The following is a 22,989-nucleotide window of genomic DNA, read 5'->3' as shown; positions in this document are numbered from 1 at the left end:
GTGGCTCATGCCTGTAATCCCAGCACTTTGGGAGGTCGAGGCGGGCGGATCACCTGAGGTAGGGAGATCGAGACCAGCCTGACCAACACGGAGAAACCCCGTCTCTACTGAAAATTAAAAAAAAAAAAAAAATTAGCCAGGCATGGTGGTGCATGCCTGTCATCCCAGCTACTCGGGAGGTAGCTTGAACCCGGAAGGCGGAGGTTGCGGTGAGCCGAGATCGTGCCAATGCACTCCAGCCTGGGCAACAAGAGCAAAACTCCCTCTCAAAAAAATAAAATAAAATAAAATTATATATATATATATAGAGAGAGAGAGAGCGTCTGTCCTATTCTGTGTGTGTGTGTGTGTGTGTGTGTGTGTGTGTGTGTGTGTATTAACAGGCGACAAATAACACGGGAAAACAAGTTGGATGTAACCAATTTAAACAATGCAGTGGGCTTCGGTTTTTGAATTTCTTTTATAGGATTGTTTCCCCTTCATCCTCACTCCCCATGGCTGTCAGTTTAGGGGGTATGTCCCCAGAGAGTTTTCTCTGCATGCACACTCATAAATGTGTCTGCACATACACACGTATTAAGCTGGATAGAATCCCACGCTACTAGTTACGGGTCGCTTTATTTTACCTGACAAATAATGCAGGGATCTTTTTATGGCATGGTTGCTGAGGAAAGAGGCTGGGCTGCCATAGACCACGCATGGGCTCCTGCCTGCCCCTTCAGCCTGGCGTGCCCTGCCATCAAGCCTGTGTGCCTGTGCACCACCGAGTTCATCTGTGGGTAGAGGCTCTGCCCCTTTGTGTCCTTGTGTGAATGGGTGGGGTGGGGTCTGTGTGTCCCTGGGCTCCTGGGAACCTGTGAGGCCTGTGAGCAGCCTTTCATCAGAGAGAAGTGGAATGATAGTAATAATAACTGTAAAGAAAAAATACCCAAAACTTGGAAATAAGACAAAAAGGGTGTCTGTGTACCCTTTCAATATCAAGCTAAGGCACTGTCTGATGAGCCTGGGTCACCTGATTCTAAGCAAAGTTACCCAGTAACTTCTAAAAAGTGCACAAGTTGCAAATGATTTCTGACCTGTAGAAGAAATAACGCTAAAGTTTATGGTTTTGGTGCCTTGTAAGACATTAACCAATGTCATAGCTAACTTTGCCATCTTATCCTCCTTTGAATCTGCTTTGCCATCTTACCGGTTCCGTCATTAATGAGTTAAATAACACTTTGACATGTGCTCACTATATATTTGTATAAGATCCATGTTTTCAACTTTATGAAAATAATTTTTGACCCAGTTACCCTTTCTCAAAGGCTCACTCGGTGCCAGGCACCATGCTGATGGCTTCCCATGGATAAAGAGGCTCAGAGGTGGGCTCTGGGGTGAGGCAGATCTGGGTACAAGTTTTCCTTTTGCCACTCACCAGCTATTAGACCCCATGCAAGACTTAAATAAGCACCTACTGTGGACTGGATCCATTCACATTCTTATCCCTCATTCAACTCAAATTGCACAATAACACTGCACGATGAGGTATGTTTTCACATTTTTCCACTTTGTGCACGTCTCTGAACACATCCCTTCCCTCCCTGAGCCTCAGGGTCTCCGGCTGTAAGATGGGGTTCGTAACAGCTGCCTCCCAGGATTGTGTGAAGATGTAGTACAATGCTTGCAAAAGCAATCTGGTCAGCAGTAGGAGGCTCGGGGATGTGGAGTAATGTACCCAAAGCCCCAGAGCTGGTCCCAGCTCTTCTGGCTCCAAAGTCTGTGCTCTGGCTCCTCCTACTTCAGTCAATCAAGCCTCCATTTCTTTTTTTGTTTTGTTTTGTTTTTTAAGACGGAGTTTCGCTCTTGTTGCCCAGGCTGGAGTGCAATGGCACGATCTTGGCTCATGGCAACCTCTGCCTCCCACGTTCAAGTGATTCTCCTGCCTCACCCTCCCTAGTAGCTGGGATTACAGGCATGCGCCACCAGCCTGGCTAATTTTTTGTTTTTAGTAGACAGGGTTTCTCCATGTTGTTCAGGCTGGTCTCAAACTCCCGACCTCAGGTTATCCACCCGCCTTGGCCTCCCAAAGTGCTGGGATTATAGGAGTGAGCCAGCTCACCTGGCCTCAAGCCTCCATTTCTACATCAATAAAATGGGGATAACAAAACCTCTGGGAGCTGTTGCTGGTTGACAGAAAACTCTACCTGACAGAGGGGTCAGTTGTTGGGGCAGCTGTAGACAGTTAGTTCTGTGGTTGTGTGAAGGGCTGCCCGTGTCACGTATCAAGGTCATCTGTGGAGTTACCTTTTTTGTTCTTTCTTTTTAAGTCTGGCACCTGAAAAGAGATTTTTTCCCCCACCCTTAACAAGGAGAGCATTTGTGCTCTGAGCTCCAGGCTCTGGCTTAGGGGTCCCTCAGCCCCCCAAAGTGCTGGGATTACAGGTGTGAGCCACCACACCTGGCTCTATGTACTTTATTTTGTGTAGTTTATACCTTAATAAAAAGGCAGAAAGAGAGGGAGGGAGGGAGGGAAGGAAGGAAAGAAAAGTGGGTACAGTGATCCTTGCTTGGCCTGGCCTCCAAGACAAAGTGAAGAGGCTGGTACCCAGGTTTCTCTATAAATAGTGGGCAGAGTGGCACCAAGATATGGCGTTGACAGCAGACAGAAGAGAGAGGCTGGTGTCGGGTCTGCCTTTCTTTAGCCCCCATCCTAGGCGTCTCCCAATGGGACATTCCCTCCATAGTGGAAGGCAGAAAGTGGGACTTTGGAATCACACCTACTGGCTGTGTGACCTTGGCCATGTTGCTTGCCTTCTCTGGGCCTCAGGCTCCTCATCTGGAAAATGGGAACAGTACTCTCACAGAACTTCAGTCAACTGGGCATGGTGTCTCACACATGTAATCCTAGCACTTTGGGAGGCCGAGGCAGGCAGATCACCTGAGGTCAGGAGTTTGAGACCAGCCTGGCCAACATGGCAAAACCCCGTCTCTACTAAAAATACAAAAATTAGCCGGGCATGGTGGCACGCGCCTGTAATCCCAGCTACTCAGGAGGCTGAGGCAGGAGAATGGCTTAAACCTGGGAGGCAGAGGTTTCAGTGAGCCGAGATTGTGCCACTGCACTCCAGCCTGGGCAACAGAGTGAGAGTCTGTCTCAACAAAAAAAAAAAAAACAAGAACTGCAGAGAGGCTTGAGACACTGGCTGAAGCGCCCTCAGCACAGAGGGTTTGCTTTGGCCAGTGTTCCACAAATGCAGCTCTTACTGGCCTCAACCCCATGGATGAGGGAGTGCCAGCCTTGCTGTCACTGGGCTTATCGACAGGTGGGAGATGATGTTGGAGTCCTGAGTTCCAGTCCTGATTTTTTTCCACTTACTATCTGTGTGACCATGGGCCTGTCACTCCTCAGTAAAATACCTTTCTTCCTGAGTTGTCATTTAATTCATTCATTCAACTTTGGGCAATTTCCTACGCTTTTCTGTGTTTCAGTTTGCTCATCTCTAAAATGGGGATGATAATAGCCCCCACTGCAAGGGTTGCTGTGAAGATGAAAGGAATTTGCACTTAGAACAGTGCCTAGCACAGCAAGGAGTCAGAGGAACTGTCTGGTATCACTATTTGTGCCCATCTGTGGATGAACTCCCGCTGTGTGGTGGGCACCAAGGGTGCCTGTGGGTCTGGCAGTCCAGCTGGGGGCTGGGCATACCCTTCATGCAGGGTCATGCAGGTGGATGACAAGGGAGCCCCAGAGCACTCTGCCTTCCAAGGCCACGGCAGTAACTGGGCCAGATGCACGGCTCTGCCAAATGAGGCGCCAGGAGAGGCTGTCACGGGTGCACAAAGGCAGCTCCCAAACTCATCATGGGCGGGGCCCGAGGGAAGAGCTCCAGCCACCTGGCTCAGCAACTGTTCATGAGGCAACCTGGCCCCAGGCCTGGGCTCTCCTTCCTGTCTGTGCAGTGAGAGGATGCGGCAGCAGGGCAGGGGCCAGAGACAGGCCCAAGATGCTGGGCAGAGAGACGTAAGAGCCAAGTCACAGGGCTTGGAGAGAGGGAGGAAGACAGACTTCTAAGACCAGGAGGAGAAGAAGAGAAGCGGGGGAAGAACATTAACAATGAACAGCTAACACTCACCTGGCACCCATGGCACCCTTCAAGAGAGACACTGTTAGCATCCCACTGTGCAGCCCAGGAAGCCAAAGCACAAAGAAATTAAGTGACTTGCCCAATGCCACGCAGCCAGCGTGTGGCAGAGCTGGGATTAGAACCCAGGGAGGCTGACATCAGAAACCATGCTCTTAATCATTATGAAAAGGAAGAGGAGGAAAAGGAGAGGTGAGGGGGAAGAAAGACTAGACAAAAGAAAGAGGGGAGGAAAGAGGAGGAGAAAGAGAAAAGAAGAGAGAAGAATGAAGATGAAAGAAGGAAAAAGAAAAGCAGGAAAAAGCTAGAAGAAGTGAGAAGGAGGTAGAGAAGATAAAGGAAGAAGAAACAAGTGGAGATTTAAGGAGAAGAGAGAAGTCAGCACCAAGGAGGGAGAGAGACTCATCCTTAGGGGTCTGGAGAGGGAGGCTGCCCTCTGCTCCCACTCACGTCCCACCTGCATTGAGCTGCTTCCTGAGCTGCACACTAGGCTCCAGAGAGCCCTGGCCACCGCAACGGGAAATCCTGGCACTCTGGAGCAGTGGCTCCCATAAGGGGGCTGGTAAATTAGCCACTGACCAGAGCCAGAGAGTGGAGGCTAAGGGCTGAAGAACCAGAGGAGCTGCCAGGCAAAGAGCCCATCCTGTTGCCCTGCTGGAGGGCCTGTTTCCACCCCACAGCCACACTTCAGGGTGGACTTCTGGCCTCCAATTCAAAAGCCCAAGTCAGGAAGGTGAAGTACATCCCCCAGGTGTCATGGCTGAGCCCACAGTCTGGTTCCAGGGGCTGCGTTTACAGCGTGCATTCCCTGCAGGTTCTGTATTGAAGTGGAGACATCAGCCAAGTATGAACACCAGCAACTGGCAGAGCTTGGCTGAGAAGTTGCCTGTACACAACCAGATGGGATCTCTCAACCTGTTCCCTTAGAGCTAAACTTACCTACTCAGTCTGGGCACCCACGGGCCTCCTCTGCAGGGGCAGTCTGCCAAGGACACAGAGAAGAGGAGGAGAAAGGAATGTAGGCCATAGGCACCCTGCCACGACCAAGCTGAAGACCCTGCAGCAGCCACCGTGTCCCACAGCTCAGTACTGAGACACTGTTCATTCCTCACTCAGGTTCCATGTCCACTGGGGGCCAGGATCTGAAGGCCTGAAGTTTGATTTTAGATGACCTGTGATCCCTTTGAAATTGCATCCCCATTTCTTTCTGTGTGTACTTGAACTTTTCTGAAGGAGGGCCTTTGGTTTTCATCAGACTTTCATCAGATGGCAGCTGGAACAACAGAAGAAGCCAAGAAAGGGCACAGAGAAGCCCTCATTATCTGATGCTGCACAGCAAATGACCCCAAAACTTAGTGACTTACAACAAAATGATGATTTAGTATGTCTCAGTTTCTCTGGGTCGGGAATATGGAACAGGCCTGGCTGGGTGGTTCTGGGCTGCTGTCATCTGAAGGCTTGCCTGGGGCTAGAGCATCCACTTCCAGGGTGGTTCAGTCATATGACTAGCAAGTCCATGCTGGCTGCAGGTGGGACCTCAGTTTCTCTCCATGTGGCCTTTCTGCAGGCTGCTTGAGTGACTTCACAGCCCGGCAGCTGACTTTTCCAGGGGGATCAAACCCAGAGACCAAGGCAGAAGCTGCAACACACTCTATGATCCAGCCTTGGAAGTCATACTCTGTCATTTACACAAAATCCTGCTGGTTATTAGGACTCAAAGATTACTGGGGGCTATTTTAGGGGTTGGCCACCACAGGGGGTTTGGAGAGGTAAGAGGAAAATCTGGAGAATTCAGAGCCCTGCAGAGAGTAGCCCTGTCTTGAACAGAATCAGGGTCATGGTTCAAGTCCAGAGCTTTCCACCACTTCCCCAGGCCAAGCTTCCACTTTCCACCTCATTTCTGGCTATACCTTCCCCACACTACCTCAGCTACTGATATTCTATCAATTTCCTAAAGGCAATATGACTTCTCCCACCTCCAAGCCTTTGTTTCTGTTCTTTTCTCATCCTTGAATACTCTTCTCACCTCTTCCTCTCTCAGACTGCCTCCTCCAGGAAACCTCCCTGCATGCACCCCCACATGTGTCAACTGCCCCCTCCAATCCCCAGTGCATCCCCGATCACTGCACAGACCCTCTGCAACCACATCTGCCTGCCCACTCACCAACAGTACTCTGGCTTGGGGGACTGACCCACAATGGATGCCTCCCAGTGTGTGCTGAATGCATGAATGATGTAGGGGGTTATACCCCACACACAACAGGGAGCCCTTTCAGGGCAGAGAGGCACTGAGGCACAGCTGATTGCCTCCCTGGGTCTCAGTGTACCCACCTGTCAAATGCCAGGGAGGCTCCTTCCAGCCCCAAGATTCTGCCATTACATCCCCCTATTACTCAAGGGACAGCATCTTGAAATTAAAAGAGAGGGACATGAGCAGGGTTGGAATCCCGGAGCCTCTACCTACCTCAACTGCAAGTCATTGACCTCTCCACACCTCAGATTCCTCAGGTGTAAAAGGAGCTAATGTTCTTCACCACCCAGGAAAGCTGACAGGGATGAGTGCTAAGGCACAAGAGGGGATAAATCTTGACTCCACCACTGGGCAGATGACTTAATCCCCCATTTTCCCCATCTATTAGATGGGGACGATTATATTTGGGTGGCCAGGTTGCTCTGATCTGAAACTGCATTTGTCCAGGTAAACACTCTGCACAGAGCCTGATATGTGGTAGATGCCTGGGGCAGTTGTGGATGGGACACAATCTCCCTTTAAGAAAAAGCTTGTCCTTCAGCAGCAAGGAGGGCAGTGAGCTGACAGCCTCCAGCTGTGGCTCCTCCAGGAGCCGCCTTGGCTTGGGGACTGAGCCCCTGTTCTTCCCAGGTCGTCCCAGCCAGACTGAGCTAGCAGAGGCACCAGGGCCTGGCCATTTCTGCCCCACATGGGTCTTCTCTGTGGATAATCTTTACTCTGGAGACCCCCAGAGAGTGGACTCTGAAAGCCTGCACTGTAGTCTGAGGCTCTCCTGGCCAATCCCATTCCCTTCTGCTTTGTGTTTCATAGGCAGCAGCCCCCACTAACCCCCTTGCTCTCCTAACTCTTTCCCAGCACCAGCACCGAGGGGGACCCGAACTGAGAGGCCACTCAATAGAGCAGTGGTTCTCAAAGTGTGTCCCAGAACCCACAACATCAGGATCAACCAGGATCTTATAAGACATACACATTCTCAGGCCACACCCTACACTTAGAGATGGCGCCTGAAAATCTGCATTTTAACTGATCCTTCCAATGCACTCAACTTGGAGAACTGCTGTCACAGAGGACAACAATCAGTAAGATATGCAGAGCAGTGTGGCCAGGGTGTGTGTGTGTGCACGTGCGTGCGCATGCCTGTGTGTGTTTTGTGGGAAGGGGAGAATGTTTTATCAAAGCCTCAGCAATTTACCACACCCCAAGGCCCTCCCTCATTTATTTCAAGAACCCAGAGGGCTGGGCCAACAAGCCTCCTTCCCTGCCCATTCAGGGGGAAGGTCCAGTCCCAACCTCCAGCTGGAGACTCTGCAGGCTCAGTTTGTGAAGCTGCACACAAGCCCAGCCTTCTTTCCTCCTGCTCTTTCCCCGCCTTCCTCCCCAGGGGCACCCAGCCCCAACTGCCTGCCTCCTCTTTGTCTGCCAATCTGTCTCCATCCTGTGATGAGCCCCCGGCCTCAGCCAGCCAGTCTGTGCTCCATCTTAAGGATGGAGAGTGAGGCCTCAATGCTCCCAACTACTTCCTACTTACCCTGGCGAAAAGTCGCTGAGAATGGTTCATGCCACCAGCTTCACTTCCGCCTCCCAACCTGTGGCCCGGGTGGAGATCCTGCCCAGTCTAGGCCAATAATCGTATCTCCTGATGGGAGACATCCTCCCTATCTAAGACACTCAAAACCTCATTATGTGACAAGAGAGGACAAAGGGGACAGAGGTGCAGAGGCTTGCCCAGGGTCACACAGCAAGAGAGGGGAGCAGCCAGGAGTCGGCCCCTGCTCTCTCCTTCCATCTCAGATTCCAACTTCCAGGCCCTGGCAGGTGGCGGGTGATGGTTCTGAGGTGGTCACATGTGGCGGACACACTGTTGGCCCTGGAAGACTGAGACCTTTGTGAACTCACAAAAGCAGCACGTGCTTCTTTCTCCAGGGGGCGTGGTGGTTTCTGTCCTGCTCACCTACGCCACAGCCCCGCAAATAAAGCTCAGGCAGGGGGACACTGCCTGTGGGTCACATGGCTGCCTTCCCTTTTCTAAACTGTCAGTAGGTGATACATCTGCACCTTCCTTCATGATGCCCAGCTCATCCCCCATCCTGCACCACCTCAAGGAACCCTGGAATGTCAGGGTCAGAATAACAGTGACAGTTATGAGCGATTACTTGCTATGTGGCAGGCATTACTGGCAAGTGCTGCAGACATCATTGTATTTTTTTATTTATTAGTATATATTTTTATTTTATTTATTTATTTTTTGAGACAGAGTCTCACTTTTTTGCCCAAGCTGGAGTGCAGTGGCACAATCTTGACACCACTGCAACCTCCGCCTCCTGGGTTCAAGTGATTCTCCTGCCTCAGTCTCCCAAGTAGCTGAGATTACCGGCTCGTGCCACCACACCCAGCTAATTTTTGTATTTTTAATAGAGACAGGGTTTCACCATGTTGGTTAGGCTGGTCTTGAACTCCTGACTTCAAGTGATCCACCCGCTTCGGCCTCCCAAAGTGCTGGGATCACAAGCATGAGCCACTGCGTCCGGCCCATCATCGTATTTCATTCTCACCAGGAGCCCATGACAGATATGCGGCTCTCAGCCCACTCTACTCACACGGACATAAAAGCTCAAAGAGACAAAGCACTTTAACTCCAACTGCCCTAGACCAACTCCTCCATTTGATAGATGGGGAAGTTGAGGCCCAGGGAGGTGACATGGTTTCTCCAAAGACACACACTCACACTGGTCAATGTCAGAGTCAGCCTTTCCCAGGCAGCTTTACCCTCTGAGAATGACCATAGTTCACTCCCATGGCACTTTACAGTTTGTCAAGCTCTCATCTCCTCTCAGGAAGGCAAGGGTTTCCTTTGTTTAATGGTTCTCACTCTGGGGTGCTTACATGATGTGCCGAGCAAGCATGGTTCGAAAGTTTTATAAACATTAATTCATTTAATGCTCACAAATACCCTATGAAGCAGGTATGTTTATTGCCCCCATTTTGCAAATGAGGAAACAGGCACAGAGAGCTAGAGTAACCTGCCTAAAGTCACACAGCCAGGATCCAAATCCAGGCTGCCTAAGGTATTAACTACTATGATGTTCTGTCCTTTTTACTGCCAAAAAAACCTGAGGCTTAAGGAGAGGACATGACTTGCATGAGGCCACACACTAGAGTGGTGGTGGCTGGACTGGAGCTCAGGCATCCTGCCCCCATGCCCAGTGCTGGTTTTCCACCCCCCAACCCCACCCCATGGGGCTCTTTCTCTCTCTGTGTTTGTTGATTCACAAACACCAATTGGGAGCCTTCTTTGGCCAGGAGGTCTGCCTCAGTTCCCCTACCTAAAAGGTGAGACAAACAGGAAATAGACACCTAAAAAACAAATGGATAAACAGGTTAATGGAGGTACCAGAGGCAGTACTGCGGGAGTACCAGGCAGGACACTGAGCCACCCTGGGAAAAAGAGAAGGCTTCTGGAAGTCTGAAACTTGAGTTGAATCTCCAAGTTCAAGTGGTACCCTTTCTGGAAGGACAGAATGGAATAGGGCATCCCAGACTGAGGACACAGCATGTGCAAGGGTTGGGGTATGGGAGAGTATAAATTGTTGTGAAAAGTGCCGTTCAACCCCATGCAAGGGAGGGCACAGAAAAGGCTGTCCTGGAGGATCACAGAAGGAGTCTCAGAGAGTCAGAACACGGGTCTTGATCACAAATCTGCCCTGTCTCACAGTGACCTTGGTATTCCCACCTGTAAAATGGATTGGTACCTAAGCACTCTGCCAGCTCCATCTTTCAGCTGGTGGAGTCAGGATGACTTTGAGTAGGAGGCTGGTTTTGATGTGAGGGCAGGTAAGGGAGGAAAGGCATTCTGGAAAGGAGGACCTGTAGGAGCAAAGGTCCAGAGAGAGAAAGTGCAGAGCAGACATTAGAAATGGTAAGGACAGCCGAACATGGTGGCTCACGCCTGTAATCCCAGTACTTTGGGAGGCCAAGGCAGGAAGATTGCTTGAATCCAAGAGTCCACGACCAGCCTAGACAGCATAGTTAGACCCCATCTCTACAAGAAAAAAACAAAAAATAGCTGGCCATGATGGCACACACCTGTAGACCCAGCTATTTAGGAGGCTGAGGCAGAAGGACTGCTTTGCCCAGGAGATCAAGGCTGCAGTGAGCTGTGATTACGCCTGCACTCCAGTCTGGATAACAGAAAGAGACCTTGTCTCAAAAAAAGAAAGAAAGCAACGGTAAGGAGAGGATGTAGCTGCTGTTGAGGGTCCATGGGATGATGCAGACAGGGGACACATCTGAAGAAGTTATATTAGTCTGGACTCTTCAGTTAGAAGTGAAAGAAAGAAAAAAAATGAATTATTAATTTATATAACTGAGAAACCCAGGGCACTGGCTTCAGGTATGGCTGAATCCAGGTGTTGACATGTTACTGTGAGGATCCTGTCTCTCTCTCTATCATGGCTTTGATTTCTTCCTTGTAGGCTTCACTCTCAGGCAGCCTCTAACCTCATGGAGACAAAGGTGGCCACCACTACCTCTGGAATCCATCACACAAACTACACTTCTGGTGAAAAGGCTCCCAGTAGCCCCACAAAAACCTCGGAAATGGCTCTTGCCAGACTTACTTCCTAGAATTGCCATGAAGATTAAACAAGTTAATAGAGCTTAACCCAAACTCTGGTACACAGCAGGCCCTCAGTCTTTGCTGTAGCTCAGCCAGAGAACTTGACATTATCCTGGACTATTCTCTTTCTTCACATCTAACATTAGATCTGTTTGCAAATCTTGTTGGACCTACCTATAAAAGAGATCTAGAATGCACACATTTCTTCCCACCTCCACTGATAACAGTCTAGTCCAAGCCACCTTCATCTCCCTACTTTGTTTTTTAAGTTTTATACATATATAGTATATTTATATAGTAATATATTCATGTATTCAATTCAATTGTGAACACAATTTAGAAGTGTACATCCAGCTCAATGAATCTTCACACAGTGAGCAGATGATGTAACCTCCCCCAGATCAAGATACAGGACACTGACAGCACCCCAGAAGCCTCCTTCATCCCCGCTCCTAATTATTCACCCCCTTAATAGTGTGTCCTTTCATGTGTCTGAGTCACCAGCATTCACCTGGCTTAGTGCACCGGTTCCCAGCAAGTCTCTGGCTTTCTCCCTTGCCCTCTTGTCTCTTTCAGTTATTCCAATCGATTCAGAGATCCTGTAAAAGATGTCCTCCCTCTGCTCAAAATCCTCCCATGGCTCCCATTTCATTTGGTGTAAAAGCCAAAATCCTCATCATGGCCTGCAAGGTCCTACACAAGCTGGCACCTCATCCCTTCCTCTCCCCACTTTCCCCACATAACTCTCTGCTCCAACCATACTTGCTCCCTTCTTTCCTCAAACACACTACCCACACTCTCAGCTATACACACAGAAGACCTTTGTACTTGCTGTTCACACTGCCTAGAATCTTCTTCCTCTCCCCGTTCCCATATCCTCTTGGTTCACTCCATCAACTCCTTCAAGTTTGGGTTCAAATGTCACCTTCTCATATTTGCTTCCACCCAAGATGGAGTATCAGAAACTGAATTTACTCTCCTGCTTGAAACAATCAAACAAACAAATCAAACCAGGCAAAATATGTGAAACTATAGTTTTTAAGACTCTCGGCAACAGGCAATAAAGGATCATGATCCCTGAGAAGTGGGAAATAAACAAGATGAGCCCTATCATGGCTCAGTTTACCACTCGGCGAGAGTTTTCAGATCCTAGTGCAGGAAGGAGGATCCCAGGCAGCACCCAGCAGGCTTCCTGAGTTAAGGAAATAGAGCTGAGAGTCCAGGAAGGACAAAGAGGGCAGAGTTTGCAAGACAGAGTATTGAGAGGAGAGAGTTGCACAGAGAGACTATTCCAGAGATATGAAGAAAGTCCCCCTTGAGTATTAGACTGAGTACTGGTTGGTGCTTTTGTATGATAAAACTACACTGAAGTAGGGGGGAAAATCATCTGATAAGATCAGAGAACAGTGCTCAGCACTACACAAAACCAGAAATATTAATAAACGGAAAAATCCTCATAATTTCTGGGGTACTGGGTAGAGTGCTCAGGAAGGTCTTTTCTCAATAGTGGTACATAATTAGCCCTCAACAGAGAGCACTGCTCTGGACCCACCAAACAAATTATAAAAGCAAGACTAGAAAAGATAAAACTGTTTCCAAGTAACTTAATTGCATCTTAGAGCAAAACTGAGGGAGATTTGTAGAAATATAAAGGTGTACAGCACCCAACAAGGGTAATATCCACAACGTCTGGCATCCAAAGTTTATCCTGCATGCAAATAAGCAAGAAAACATGGCTCATGTGAGAATAATAATCAATCAATCGAAACTGACCCAGAACTGATACAAAAGTAGCAGATTAGAACATTAAAATAAGTATTCAAACCGTATTTCATGTGTCTGCATGTTCAAAAGTTAAGGAGAGACTTGGAAGATATAAAATGACCCAAACCGAACTTCTAGAAATGATAACTACAATGTCTGAAATGAAAAATATGCGATGTGACAGAAGAAAAGATTAGAGAATTTTAAGACGTAGCAAATAGAAACGACCCAAAATCGAGGACTCAGAGAAAAAGAAAATCCAAAAAAGCAAGAGTATTAGGAGCTACGGAACAACTGCAAGAAGCCTAATATATGTGTCTTTGACACATATATTAGGAGAGGAAATAGAAAATTAATGGCTAAGAATATTTCATATCTGATATAAACTATAAACTCACAGATCCAAGAAGCTTAATGAACCTCAAGCACAAGAAACAGGAAGGAAATTATCCATCATGAGCAAATTGCTCAAAACCAATGACAAACAGATAAATATTAAAAACAGTCAGAGAAAGAAAAGGCTTGTAAAGTATAGAGAAACAAAGATAAGGATACTGGCAGAGTTCTTGTTGGACACAATTTAAGGGAGAAAATAGTGAAGCAACATCTTTTAAGCTAATAAAAGAAAAAACCTGCCAATCTAGAATTCTATACCCAGTTAAAATATCTTTTTAAAATGAAGATGAAATAAAGATGTTTTCAGACATACAAAAGCTGAATGAATTTGTCACCAACAGATCTGCACTACAAGAAGTGATAAAGGAAATCCTTGAGGCAGAAGGAAAATGATACTAGATGGAAATCTGGATCTACATAAGGGAATGGAGGTCACCAGAAATGTTAACTACATGAGTTAAATACATAAATTTTTTTCTGATTATTTGGGCCGGGCGCGGTGGCTCAAGCCTGTAATCCCAGCACTTTGGGAGGCCGAAACGGGCGGATCACGAGGTCAGGAGATCGAGACCATCCTGGCTAACATGGTGAAACCCCGTCTCTACTAAAAAATACAAAAAACTAGCTGGGCGAGGTGGTGGGCGCCTGTAGTCCCAGCTACTCAGGAGGCTGAGGCAGGAGAATGGCGTAAACCCGGGAGGCGGAGCTTGCAGTGAGCTGAGATCCGGCCACTGCGCTCCAGCCTAGGCCACAGGGCGAGACTCCGTCTCAAAACAAACAAACAAACAAAAAAAACAAAAACAAAAACAAAAAAACAAAACAAAAAAAAAAGATAACTTAGCATTTTAACAAAAATACTAACATTTTGTGGAGTCTGTCACATATATGTATGTATGACAACAACAGCAAAAAGGCCAGGAAGGAAATGAAAGTATACTATACATGATTTTTTTTTTTTTTTTTGAAATGGAGTCTTGTTCTGTCACCCAGGCTGGAGTGTAGTGGTTCTATCTCAGCTCACTGCAACTTCCACCTCCCAGGTTCAAGCAATTCTCCTGCCTTAGTCTCCTGAGTAGCTGGGACTATAAGCGTACACCACCATACCTGGCTAATTTTTGTATTTTTAGTAGAGACAGGGGTTCACTATGTTGGCCAGGCTGGTCTCAAACTCCTGACCTCAGGTGATCCACCCACCTCAGCCTCCCAAAGTTCTGGGATTACAGGTGTGAGCCACTGCACCCAGCCTTGTAAGGTCTAATGTAACTACTAAGATAACAAACAAAAAATTACAGTTAATAAACCAACAAAGGAGGTAAAACGATATAATTTAAAAAGGAGGAGTTAAAATGAAATAATAAAAAAAGACTCAGCTAATACAAAAGAAGACAGAAAAAGAAGAAAAAGCAAGCAAAGAACAGATGGGACAAAAATGAAACAAGCAGCAAGGTGATAGACTTAAATCTAACCACGTCAATGATCACATTAAATGTAAATGGTCTAAATACCCTCAATTAAAAAGCAGAGATTGTCAGATTGGATTTTTTTTTTTAAAGTAAGACCCAAATATTGGGTTTTTTTTAAAAAAAATAAGACCCAACCTTCAAAACAGCACACCTTAAGTATAAACACACAAGTTAAAAGTACAAAGATGTAAACTAACAGTAATCAAAATAACCCTGGAAGAGTAGCTAAGTTTAATATCAGACAATGTTTGTTTCAGAGCAAAGAATATTACCAGACAAGATAAAGTCATTTTATAATGATTAAAAAGGTTAAGGCTGGGTGCGGTGGCTAACGCCTGTAATCCCAGCACTTTGGGAAGCCAAGGCAGGTGGATCATGAGGTCAGGAGTTCGAGACCAATCTGACGAACATGGTGAAACTCCATCTCTACTAAAAATACAAAAATTAGCTGGGCATGATGGTGAGCACCTATAATCCCAGCTACTCAGGAGGCTGAGGCAGGAGAATCACTTAAGCCCAGGAGGCAGAGGTTGCAGTGAGTTGAGATTCTGCCACTGCACTCCAGCCTGGGCAACAGAGCGAGACTCTCCATCCCCAAAAAAAAAAAAAAAGGTCAGTTAATCATGAGCATATAACAATTCTAAATATTTATGCCTCCAATAGCAGAGATTCAAAATACATGAAGGAAAAACTGAATGACCTGCAAGGAGAAATAAATCCACCTCATCAACTGAGATTTCAAATCTCAATAACTAAAAGAAGTAGAAAGAAAATACTGTCACTTTCTTAGTGAGTCCTGCCTTGACTATCAATTTTAATTCACTTTCTAAAATAACATTTATTTATTTATTTTTAGCTATTTATTTGTATGCTGTCTAGAGTGGTGTCTGGCACTTAGAAAATTCTCAAATAAAAAACACTGTTAAATAAAACCAAGGTCAAAACGATGTTAATTGCTACTGTAATGACTAGTATTATGCATATAGTCTTTCTCTATTGTTATTTGAATGGGTAGACCCCAACAAAATTAATACTGAAGACTCAGAATCTAGAACATAAGGGCAGAAATCAGAACTCCACAATATTCGTGTAAGAAGCATAGGATGTGAAAATTCTAAAAAGTCAGAAGACTACAATGTTAGAATATGGGATGTTTAGGGGCAGAACATAAGAATCAGAAACCAGAGTTGATGAGGAAACTAACCCTGCTATGCATGGGGTGGGAGTAGTGGTTGGTCAGAGCCAAACAGCACTTTCTAAAATCCCACCTGCTAGTTCTGGGTGTCTCCTAACTCTAGTATCCATAAGGAGATGTCCATCCAGCTAACCCAACTAACCCAACTCAGCAAGGCAGAGACTGAGAAACTATTCACCCATGGCTTCAGGAGTGGCAGGAATGAGGGGAGTAAGGGGAGAGGAGCAGGAATGGGGGAAGGGAGGCTGTATTTATCTATTTTAATTCAGCTCCTGCTCACCGGGCCCCTTCTGGACTGTGGGCTCATGAGGCATTGTGGTCATGCAAGACTGGAGTATGTCATTATCAGAGGGAACCACTACCACCACCACCTCAGGGCTAGGGGCAGACGTTGCAGCAGTCTGAGGCCTGCCCATCATCCCAGGGACCCTGCCCCATGCAACAGAACTGGCTGGAGGCTGGGTCCTAGTGGGTGGGAAATGAGGCTACTTAGGGCCCTAGGGCCCTAGACCCAGGAGTGTGGCCCTCTCCTGCCCAGGCAGTGATACACTGTAATAGGGAGGAGGGTAGGGGTCTGGCAAATAGGGTCCACCCTCCTAATCAGGTGCCTTGCTTTGTTTTTATCTAAAGCTCATATCACCTAGTGACCTACCTCATGTCTTACATGTTTATTTTATTTCTCATTCATCTTCCGAAGGAGACTGCAAGTCTGTGAAGGGAGCCAACAACTCTGCTCTGCTCACGGTTGTCCCTAGCACCTAGGGATGCTGCTGTGGACTCCACACACAATAAGCATGCCATCCATGCTATTCTTGGACCGAAGAGATGAAGCTGATTTCCCAGCCCTGCACACGGGGATTTTTCGCACACTGGATCACACCCTTCTTGTAGAAACTAGTGAAGGCTGTGCCTTCTCCACCCAAAAACTCACACAAGTCACATGCTGATGAAGACACTTCTTAAAGACCATAGACATACACACACACACACACACACACACACACACACACCCAGCCCCAAGCTCAGCACAGACCACAGGTTTTTTGCCAAGCACCACTTTCACCCTACTGCCAGCTGTGAGATGAAACTCAAGGGCCTCTTTCCAGCACCATTCGTTTTTGGTTTTCCCGGTGCCCCTCAAAGGAAAATCACAGAAAACAGCAAGAACCAGCACTTGTGAGCACTGCGCCCGCCTCAGCCCATCACCTCCACCGCCCTGGGGCTCAGGGTGGTTACCTGACGCACATCCTCAACGGTAAGTAGGGAGCACTTTTGGAAGCCCTTTCTGAACCACCACGCTATTGGCCTCTAAAATAGGCCCAGATTTACCCTCCCTAAAGGCCTCTGGTTTTCAATATTACCTGAATCACAGGCTACCTTTTTGAGGCTGGGTCAACTGCTGGCAAAATCCCGAAAAATGCACAAAGAGATACTGTCAGGCAAATTCCCAGGCCTCTCCCTCCCACCTCCCACCTCCCCAACCCCCACCCCCCAGCCATTGGAGCCTGTAGCCTCCCAAGCCAATAACCAGGCGTTAAGCACCTGGGGTACGAGATGGGTGGCAGGGTCCCCCCTCTTTTCTGGACACCGCTGGGAACCCTCCGCCTAACAATTCTTCAAACTGCTGCTGTGCTTCCCCCAACCTTCTTAATTAATACCGCACTGCTTAACTGGGCGGCCCCGCGCGTGAGTGTGCGCGCGCGCGCGTCTGGGGGCTGGGTGGGGGGGTCACTTGTCACACGTGGGGAGGCCGGGGGGAGGGGGGTGCTGGCTCCCTGCCCAAGAGCGAGACCCCTCCCCCAGCCCCCGGCCGCTGGAGGATTGTGAAGCTCAAACAGATGGACCGAGCCAAGGGGCGGGGGCGCGCGGATGGGGTGCGAGACGGCAGCGCGGCGGCCGGGCCTCCCGGCGCCCTGACAAAGGCGGGGCCGCGCGGCTAGGGGCGCCTTATCTGCGCTAGCAGACCGGGCGGCCCGGCGGGCGCCCACGGCCCACGCTCTGGCGCACAAAGGCCCGGGGCCGGGAGGGGGTGTGGGGGGCGTGAAGATTAATTGCCCAATCAAGTTGTCGGCGCGGGGCGGGGGCGGGGGCCGCGGGGGCGGGGGCCGCGGCCCCGGGGGACGCGGGGCGGCGCATAATGAAGTGTGCAAAAAGTTAATTTGCTCCGCGACTCGCTGCTCACCACAATCAAAGGCGGGCGGCGGGGAGTGCAGGATCGAGGAGTATGCCCCCCGCCACCGTCCCACCGACCCCAGCTCGTGATCCAAAGGTGGGATGAGGGGGTCATAGGGCACTCCCAAAGCTGGGGGCGGAGGTCACCAGACGTGTGCCCTATTCCCACTTCCTCCCGCTGTGAGTCTCCGGGCAGGTCCCGTCCCCTCTCTGAGCGCCACTCTCCTCTCCTGGACTCACAATGGTTGACATTTCTGGGGCGCTCACGCTGCTGGGCACAGTGCCAAGCGACCAAGCGTTTCCCTGGCGTCGTCTCCTTTTATCTCACAACCTGAGGACATAACGCCTGTGGGCATCCGTTTTAAACCCGAGGTATGGAGATGCTTGAGAAGTACTCCAAGGTCACAGGGCTCTTACCCAGCTCAGAGCCTTAGGTGGAAAACAGCACAGTGGAAAGGGTCAAAGACAAAATACACGGAAGAATTGGGGGAATGGTATTATTCATGCTATTGCAATAAGGAGAGCACCCCAGATCCCAAGATCAGAGTGTCTGGGCAGGATGGATTTGCCTTTGACTTTTATAGGGGTGAGGAGACAGGTTACAGGAGGAGGGATGTATAGTGGGGATTGTCTTACAAACAGGGGATGTCTCCATTAGTCCACTGAAGAGGAAATGTTCATCTCTGTGTCTAGCTAGTTTCAGAGAGGATACACAGTTCTCATCTCAGCTAATCAACCATGAGACAAAGAATGGGAAGTGGGAGGGGCCTTGGCCTTGGCCTTGTCAGCAGGTTCCAGCAAAAGGGGGAAAGATCACAGGCCAGCAAGCAAGTCATCCTTCAGTCTTAAAGGAGACACTAGAAAGAGGGGACTACGTCTTATCTGAGTCTTATGGGGAAGGGTGGCTTGTTTTCCTAAGCCATTTCCCTGAACAGAAAAGGTAGGGAGACTTCAGAAAACAAAAAGTTGGGATTTCTGGACCATTGCTGTTTTTCAGGAGCACAGGGCTCAGGTAAAGTTTAACATTGTCTAAAGAGTGGCTTGATAGCACAGGTGGAGGCCCTGGTACCTGTAACAGAAGCTTTGCTGAGTGGCTTAAAGGCCCCTTCCTGATGAAGCACTCATCCTCAGTAAATATAAATGCCCCTTTACCATTCCCCTGGGCAGTGTGACCTCAGTCAAATCATTTAACCTCTCTGTAAAATGAGAGCAATGATAACAAAACTCACCTTCTAGGATACTCTTATCAGTGACAGCATTAATAACAATTACAAAGCAGAACCCTGGAACATGGTAGGTGCTCCATTAATGTTAGCTATGGGCCTGGTGTGGTGGCTCATACCTGTAATCCCTGCACTTTGGTAGGCCTAGGTGGAAGGATGGCTTGAGCCCAGGAGTTCAAGACCAGCCTAGGCAACATGGCAAGACCACATCTCTAGAAAAAAAAAAAAAAATTTAGCTAGGCATGGTGGCGGTGTGGACCTGTAGTCTCAGCTACTCAGGAAGCTGAGGTGGGAGGATGGATTGAGCCCAGAAGGTCGAGGCTGCAGTGAGCTGTGGTCATGCCACTGCACTCCAGCCTGAGCCACAGAACGAGATCTTGTCTCAAAACAAAACAAAAACAAGGTTAGCTGTGAGCACATACTATCATTTTCTCAGAAAGTAGTGGTGTCAGGATTTGAACTCAAGCTGCGTGTTTTCACAGACTGCAGGCTCATCACTAGGGTATACCACCAGCTCTCCATATTATGGATTCAGTCTTCAAACACCAAACACATCCTGAACCTGTGTTCCAGGTACTGGGCGTCCTGACAAGAAAAGGAGCAGGCCAGCCCCAAACAGACAATGGCACAGAAGCCACAGTGGGTGTGGGAGCTCAGAGGAAGTGCCATGGTCCCCTCCTTCAGAAGTGGCTTCCAGGCCAGAGCTGGGCTCACCCTCTGGGTCTGATTGGTGGCTTCTGAGTACTGGTTCTCTGACCCACTGCTCAGGTCTGTCCTTGGGCCCAGGCTGGACAAGAGGACTGGCAAGGGAACCCTTGAGGATGATAGGAGCCAGGCTTTCAAGCAAGAAGAGGGGGAGTCACAGCCAAACCAAGATTTATGGGCCTGATCATAATAATGAAAGAAGAAAAGAAAAAAAGGACGCGTGTTCGGCAATGCCCAGGGACCAGGACTGCTGCCCTATTACCAAAAATGTCGTAGCTCTCGACTCTGCAAATTAGCATAAAACATGCTGTTTTGCATTCATTTGCATATCATTTGCATGCTAATGACTTGATGCCACAATGCACCCAGTCCCCTAAGAGGCTTCTGGTCTTGGCTTCTCTCTCAGCCCCTGCCCCTTGTCTTGTATTGAGAAAAATAGGAGATCTGGGTTCTAGGCTAGGCTGGGCCACTCACTCTGGGCAGATCCCTGCTCCTCTCTGAGTCTCAGTTTCCCTGACTGTGAGCTGAAGGAGACAAACTGAGCAGGGATTTTCAAATTATGCTCCAGTAGGCCTCTCAGAGGCTGCAGACACAGAGACAGGGGAGCAGGTGGGACAGGCGCCCCCCGCTTCAATCCCCTGCTAATAGCTGGGGCTCTGAGTAAAATTTCTCCTGACCAATGCAGAGCTTCTCTGTTAAAAACAAAGACCAAAAAGTTTGCAAACAAATGAACTCAGATTTCTCCACTGAGTCTTTCCAGGGCAACATTCTCTAAAGATGTTAAGAATAATGATCAGAGTTAAAATATATAGCACGTACCACAGGGCAGGCACAGTTCTAAACACCAGACATATATAATTCACTTAATCCTCCCACAGCCCTTGAAATAGGTGTTATTATTGTACCTCCATTTTACAGATAGGTAAACTGAGAACGAAAGGTTGAGTAACTTAGCTAAATTCAAAGGGCCACTATGTGGTAAAGGTTCAAACCCAGGCAGTCTGGCTCTAGAGTCCACACCATGAGTTTATCCAGGTCAACCCTTCCATTGCACAGATGAGGAAACTGAGGCCCAGAGAGGGAGAGAAAATTTCTAAGCATAGCAGTGGAACTACCCCTTGAACCTTTCTGCCCAAGCCCACCCAGGGAAGGATGGCTGGAGAAGGGAGGCCTGGGTTTTCCAAAATGGTCCAATGGGCGTGCAAGGGTAAAGGGTGCCTTCTTTGTGGCCATCACCAGCGCCAGTGTCCTCCTCAGCCAGCCTAGTCCCAGCTGGTAGACTCCAGGGAACAGGTCCCTGAGCCGGGCAGGATGAGCCCCTAAATCAGGCAGCCAGCAGGCTGGTGAATGCCAGGTGTGCCGGCCAGAACACACAATGCCCTGCCTGACTGTGCAGGTGGAGGCACCACAGAGTGGGGTCCTGGTGAACGGGGAGCAGGGAACTTTATCTCTGCAGAGACAGGCAGTGCCAGGCCAGCAGGTGTTTGGCCCCCACTCCTAGGGGGTTTAGCTGGGAAATTATCAGAGCAAAGATGACTACCCAACCCCCACCCAGGGGTGAATTGTAAGGGGCTAGTCATCCCTTCTCTCTATTCAGTGTCTATCCACACTCTGGATTTTCTCCAGCCCCCTCCCTCTTGCCAACCTCCCCTTCTTATCCTGCTCCAGCCACCTTGGTCTTATCTCGGTTCCTTTCTCCCACCAAGCTCTGTCCTACCTCTGCACTCTGGCACTTGCTGTTCCCTCCACCTGGAACACCGTTGGGCCCCGTTGCATGCTTTGGGTCTCAGCTCAAGAGTCACTTCCTGGAGAGGCTTTTCCTGGCCACCCTATCTAAAGTTAACTACCAAGACCGCATTCCCATTACTCCCTAGAACTTCAACCTTGTTTTCTTCTCAGCTATGATCCCAATCTGAACTTTGCTTATTTATGTGTCTTTCATTGAGTGCCTGTTTCCAACACTATATTCTCACTGTAGGAGAGTCAGGACCATGTCTGTCTTACAGCAACAAAGTTCTCCATAAATATTTGTTTCAGGAAATAAATAAGAGGAAAGACAGTGCTGCAGCTGACTTATTTGGTCCTTATTGGTCTCCCACTCCTCCACCCAGCACTGGAATGTCCACTCCACAGGGCCAGGGTTTTGTGTCTGTTGTGTTTACTGCTGTGTTCTCAAGGTTGGTACACAGTAGGTGCTCAATAAATATTTGTTGCATGAAGGAGCAAAGTGTGCAAGAGCTCTGGACTGAAAGTCAGGAGACCTGAGTCCCTTCCCAGCAGTGTGCTTAATGGAGTATAGGACCAAGGGCAAGTTCCTTCCCCTCTGGGCTTTCAGTTTCCTCTCTAAAAGCTGGACTTTAAAATCCCTGCTACAGGACCATAGAAGGTCAAGTGTGGCTTGTCCTCATTCACTCCCCAGGGAAGGCAGGTGATGCAACTGCCAGCAGGCAAGAGGCAGGCAGAGCTGGGTTCCAGTCAGGGCATGGCTACCACCTGGCTATATGACCTTACGGAATCACAGTCCCTCTCCCATTTCCTCATGTGCAGAAGGGGCACAGTGGGCCAGGTGCAGTGGCTCATGCCTGTAATCCCAGCACTTTGGGAGGCTGAAGTGGGTGATCACCTGAGGTCAGGAGTTCAAGACCAGCCTGACCCACATGGAGAAACCCCGTCTCGACTAAAAACACAAAATTAGCCAGGTATCATGGTGCATGCCTGTAATCCCAGCTACTCGGGAGGCTGAGGCAGGAGAATCACTTGAACCCGGGAGGCGGAGGTTGTGATGAGCCAAGATTGCACCATTGCACTCCAGCCTGGGCAATAAGAGCAAAACTCCATCTCAAAAAAAAAAAAAAAAGGCACAATGGCTACAAGGACTGCCTGAGACAAAGGCAGGCACAGAGTTGCTCAGTGTAAAGTGCTCTGCCCATAAGTGTCTTTTCTCATCAGTAAAGCTGTGCAGCAGGGCCTCACGCCACAGCTCCACCCAGCATGCACTGTTTCCTTATCTATAAAAGGAGCTCCCCATAGTACCAACCTGGCACATTGCAGGGGCTTTATAACCAGAGTCCCTAGAGTCAT

The 22,989-nt window shown here is 48.7% G+C and overlaps 1 long non-coding RNA gene across 1 annotated transcript in view; it reads right to left on the bottom strand.

The window, feature by feature from the left end:
• Positions 1-386: 386 nt before the first annotated feature.
• The window catches only part of LOC140709662 (uncharacterized), a 75,452-nt gene continuing 52,849 nt past the window's right edge, over positions 387-22,989 (bottom strand). Inside the window, exon 5 of the long non-coding RNA XR_012090351.1 lies at positions 387-5,397. This is a non-coding gene — a long non-coding RNA (uncharacterized lncRNA). The remainder of the gene's footprint in view (positions 5,398-22,989) is intronic.

Source organism: Chlorocebus sabaeus, chromosome 2 (genome assembly GCF_047675955.1).
Source record: "Chlorocebus sabaeus isolate Y175 chromosome 2, mChlSab1.0.hap1, whole genome shotgun sequence".
Taxonomy (NCBI): Eukaryota; Metazoa; Chordata; class Mammalia; order Primates; family Cercopithecidae; genus Chlorocebus; species Chlorocebus sabaeus.
This window is presented reverse-complemented; position numbering and strand designations above follow the sequence as displayed.